The sequence below is a fragment of the Agelaius tricolor genome, unplaced genomic scaffold (genome assembly GCF_023055355.1).
Source record: "Agelaius tricolor isolate 1412-34295 unplaced genomic scaffold, bAgeTri1.0.p SCAF_39, whole genome shotgun sequence".
In the NCBI taxonomy this organism is placed as follows: Eukaryota; Metazoa; Chordata; class Aves; order Passeriformes; family Icteridae; genus Agelaius; species Agelaius tricolor.
The window spans coordinates 2,860,001-2,865,104 of NW_027269299.1; the positions used below are offsets into that span (position 1 = coordinate 2,860,001).

The window sequence follows — 5,104 nt, forward strand, 5'->3', positions numbered from 1 at the left end:
TGGCCTGCCCCCCCCGGCTCACCCCTGCAGACGGGGTTTGCCCGGGGGACGGAGGGGAGGCGGAGGCGAGGATCTGCCGAGCCCGCGCCGTCGAACCGCAACTCGCTGGGTTGAATCCTCTGGGCGGACTGCGCAGGGCCCCCCCGTTTACTCTTAACGGTTTCACACCCTCTTGAACTCTCTCTTCAAAGTTCTTTTCAACATTCACTTACGGTATTTGTTGGCTATCGGTCTCGTGCCGGTATTTAGCCTTAGATGGAATTTACCACCAGCTTTGGGCTGCATTCCCAAGCAACCCGACTCCAAGAAGCCCCAGGCCCAGCATGCCAGGGGGCCGCTACCGGCCTCACACTGTCCGTGGGCTGCAGCCTCTATCACAAGGACTTGGGTCCCCCGAGAGCGCTTCTGGGGAGGGGGGGCTTCTGTATGCCACATGTCCCGCGCCCCATCGCGGGGCGGGGATTCGGCGCTGCGCTTTTCCCTCTTCGCTCGCCGTTACTGAGGGAATCCTCGTTAGTTTCTTTTCCTCCGCTGACTAATATGCTTAAATTCAGCGGGTCGCCACGTCTGACTGAGGTCGCAAGCCCAAAGCTCGGCTGCGCCCCACATGCGCGCGCACGTGTGGAGATGGCTGCCTTTGTCTCCCCTCGCCCGCCAGCCCGCCCGCTACGTCCCCACCCCCCGAGCGGGCCAGAGAGAGAGAACGAGTGAGCGATGACGAGAGTCGGAGAGCCCCATCCCAGAGCTGAGAACCGAAAAGGGAGCGCGGCGGAGACAGCCCCGCGCAGGAGGACCGGCCGGGTGGCGGCGTGCGCGACGGCCTTGGTGGGGAGAGAGAGAGGAGCGACGGCGCCCCTCGGGCGCACCCTGAGACTGCGACAGAAGAGAAGGGGGGCAGGCGAAGGGAGAAGAGGGGGTCAGAACCCCCCATCCCCGGCGCTCTAGCCTCCCGCGCGCCCGCGGCAGCACAGCACGGTACCGCCATGGTTCCCACCCGCAGACAGCCACCCGCGCAAGGGGGGAGGCCGGGGGCAAGGTCCGTGACTCGCCTCCCCTTCTCACCCTCCTCTCTCTTTCTCTCGGCCCCTGGCGGCGCCTTTCGACGCCGTCTCTTGCTCTCCCCAGGCCGCCGCGCCACCGTATCCGTGGCGCGGCCCCAGCAAGGATGAGCTCCACCCAGCGGCTCGCTCCAGGAGCAGGGAGCTACAGAGCGCTCCCCGAGTCTGCATTTAGGGGGACAAAGGCCCTGAGCGGCAACGATGACGACAACCGCGACAACGATGACGCCCGCCGGGCCGCAGGGAAGGGATCAAGGCCCGCCTAGGGAAACGCTTCCCTCGCCGAACCCCTGACAGCCTTCCCTCCGGGCACCTCTGGGCCGCCGCCACCGCCACCCGCCGCGGGCGATGGGCCTGCGAGGCAACCCCAGCCGCGCCACCAGGGTGGGCCCCTGGACGATGATTGATCGTCAAGCGACGCTCAGACAGGCGTAGCCCCTGGAGGAACCCGGGGCTGCACGTGCCTTCGAATGCTCAATGGTCAATGTGTCCTGCAATTCACATTAATTCTTGCAGCTAGCTGCATTCTTCATCGACGCACGAGCCGAGTGATCCACCACTAAGAGTTTTCTGCCTTTTGGGCACTGCTCACACCAAGCGGCCCCTTTTTGTTACTCTGGCGCCGAGGACGCGGGGGCGCGCACCTGGCTTCGACCGTACGAGCTCACAGAAAACGGAAGGGGAGGAAAAAAAACCACTGGAGCAACCCACGCTCCGAAGGCCGGCCAAGAGGCGGGGGAGCCCACACCCCTGACCCCCTCCCCCCGCGAGGGGAGACGCCGACCTCACAAACACCGTCCTTTGAAGGCAGCCCAGGTGCCCAGGCTCAGCCCGGCCTCCGCGCGGAGGGCCAGGCAGCGCGTGCCAGAATGCGGGGGGCATGGCGGCCCGCCCGCTTCTTGCTTTCACCGGACAACATGCACAACACACACGGCACGCGGCTTGGGGCGGGCGGCTGTTGGCCCCCGCACATGCCGGCTCTCCCTCGGCCCCAACACGGCAGGTCTCGTGGAGCGCCGCTGCGCCGCTGCCCGGCCGACTTTTCTCTTCCCCCACTGCATGGCCTTTCCCCCGGGCTCAAGACGGGCACACGACAATGACCGGCCCCCCGCCAACACGCCTCCCGTGGGACCACTCCCCCGCCGGGCGGGTGAGCGACCGGTGGACGCGCTGCGTGGCCGGCCCCGGAGGCGGGCGCCACCGAGACCTGAGCCAGCGTTGCCAGTGCCTGAGGCCTGCCAGATGGCAGAACCAGCCGCTGCTGGAGCCGCACTCCTGGGACCACCGCCACCACGTCGCACCGCTGGGGCCCCTTGCCCCGGGCACGCGCCCGGCAGAAGGCGGTACGGCACTGAGCCGGGGGGCAACGCCCGCTCTCCTTGTTTGCACGCGGAGACTGGGCGGGGAGAAGCGCCCCTGCGGCCGCCCTGCACGCCTTCCTGCGGCCCACACGCGGCCAGCAAGGGGGCTGGAGGACGCGACGAGCGGGGCCCGGGACAGGACCGCCACTGGCCGACGGCGGGTGCCATCCGGCCGACCGTCCCCGCAGGGAGGGACACCCGTTGAGCGGCACCGCTGCCGCTCGGCACCGGGTCGCCCGCGCTCACCGGCCTCTGCCGCCGGAGGGCCTGCCAAATGCTCGCCCCCCCACCAGCAGGCAGGCAGTCGAGCCAGGGGACGGCCCGCAGACGACAGCCCCACCGTTGCACGTTCAAGGAGAAAAGGCCGTCGAGGGGAGGAGAGGCGCCAGACCACGGCAGCGGTCCGAGGAGAGAGAGCGCGGGCGGGCCCCGGTGGGCACGGGGGATGCGGGCCCGACCACTGAGAACACCTCGGGCGCACCCACGCATGCGCACCATGAAGCGCGGCCAGGAATGCCCGGAGGCCTCGTCCCTTGGAGTTCCTCTGCCATGCGCGAGAGGGGGGCCGCTCGGCCTGAGAGCGAGGAACTTTGCCGGCCGGCAAAGGCCCCACTCCCCGGTGAGGGTGAGGCCGGAGGAGCCGCCTCCTCTGAGCCCCGAAGGCGTACCCACCACCCGGCTCCCTCGCCCTTTCCCCCTTGGCCACCGACGGCTGCCACGGCCGGACGGCCAGCCATCGCTGGACGGGCGAAGCAGCGAGGGAAGGGACGGGCACGCCTCCAGGAGGGGCCGTGCCGAGGACACCTCCCTCCCAGCACCCAGGCAGCTTTCTCGCACGCACGCCAAGGAGAGCCGAGCTCGGGAGGACTCAGGCGGCGCCAGCGCGCCCGCACGCAGCACACTGGCAACTGGCGTTTGGCGGCGCTGGCCACAGCGGCGAGAGGCTCGGGGGCCCGCATATGCACCCCCGCTCTCTGGTGGGGACGGACCAGCGGCAGACCGGCGCAAGGCCAGGGTGGGGGGGGGTGGTGTGGGGGGCAGGGGGAGATGCCCGTTGTAGCGCAGGGTGAGCCCCACCCGAGCGCACGGTGGCGGGCGCGCGTGGCGCGCTTCACCGCACCAAGTGGCTTTTCCCCCCTCTACCCCTTCCGACCCCCTGTGCCCGGTGGTGCCGCGCACCTCCAGTCTCTCTCTCTCTCTAGGGCTGCGTCGCGCGGCGAAGGGGAAGGGCATGTGGGCCCCGGCGAGAACCTGGGCCGGCAGCCAGGGGCTGAACGTGTGAACGGAGCGGGCGTGTGAGTGATGCCGCATGCGCGGCCGGACGGACGGCCCGGCACGACACGGCAGGCGCCAAGGCCCACTGGTAATGATCCTTTCGCAGGTTCACCTACGGCAACCTTGTTACAACTTTTACTTCCTCTAGATAGTCAAGTTCGACCGTCTTTTCGACACTCCGGCAGGGCAGTGGCCGACCCCGCCGGAGCCGATCTTTTCTCAAAGTAAACGCTTCGGGCCCCGTGGGACACTCAGCTAAGAGCATCGAGGGGGTGCCGAGAGGCAGGGGCTGGGACAGGCGGTGGCTCGCCTTGCAGCGGACTGCCAGCTCAATCCCAAGATCCAACTACAAGCTTTTTAACTGCAGCAACTTTAAGATATGCTATTGGAGCTGGAATTACCGCGGCTGCTGGCACCAGACTTGCCCTCCAATGGATCCTCGCTCAAGGATTTAAAGTGCCCTCATTCCAATTACAGGGCCTCAAAAGAGTCCTGTATTGTTATTTTTCGTCACTACCTCCCCGGGTCGGGAGTGGGTAATTTGTGCGCCTGCTGCCTTCCTTGGATGTGGTAGCCGTTTCTCAGGCTCCCTCTCCAGAATCGAACCCTGCTTCCCTGTCACCTGTGGTCACCATGGTAGGCACAGACAGTACCATCAAAAGTTGATAGGGCAGACATTCAAATGTGTCCCCGCCGCCGCAGGGGTGTGCGATCGGCTTGAGGTTATCTAGAGTCACCAAAGCTGCCGGGCGGGCCCGGGTTGGTTTTGGTCTGATAAATGCACGCGTCCCCGGAGGTTGGTGCTCGTCAGCATGTATTAGCTCTAGAATTACCACAGTTATGCAAGGAGCGGGAGAGGAGCGACCAAAGGAACCATAACTGATTTAATGAGCCATTCGCAGTTTCACTATACCGCCTGTGTGTACTTAGACATGCATGGCTTAAGCTTTGAGACAAGCATATGCTACTGGCAGGATCAACCAGGTAGCTGCCACCCACGGTGGCGCCGTGCCACGGCGTGCGAGCGCCTGGACGGAGCGCCTGGACGTGCCCGGCCCGCCAGTGAACCCGCCCTGCGCCAAACCCCGACCCCCAGGGCTTCTTTCGCCGCTCCGACCTGCGGGAGCGCCATCAAGGACGAAGACACAGCGGCGGTCGGAGGCATGGCGGCGACGGGCACCAGCGGCCAGGCAGTGGCCGGCCGCATCACAGCCTGGCATCGCCTGGGGGGGAACAGCGCCACGCGCGAGGGACGCCCCTCGGCTACTGCCGACCCTGGCGGCCGGCCCTTCCCGCGACGCCGCGGGCAAGGAGCCGGGACCGCTGCACTGCTTTTCGCCACTCAGAGCGGCAAGGGTTTGTCTCTCTCTCTCTCTCGCTTTTTTTCCCAGGGCCTGCGCCCTGGTTCGA

General features: G+C 66.9%; 1 non-coding gene and 1 pseudogene across 1 annotated transcript; both read right to left on the reverse strand.

The window, feature by feature from the left end:
* The window catches only part of LOC139603535 (28S ribosomal RNA), a 5,024-nt pseudogene extending 4,444 nt beyond the window's left edge, over positions 1-580 (reverse strand).
* Positions 581-1,473: 893 nt separating this feature from the next.
* LOC139603561 (5.8S ribosomal RNA) lies at positions 1,474-1,626 on the reverse strand. Its single transcript, XR_011683718.1, has one exon. It is a non-coding gene; the product is annotated as a 5.8S ribosomal RNA (ribosomal RNA).
* Between the last annotated feature and the right edge of the window lie 3,478 nt (positions 1,627-5,104).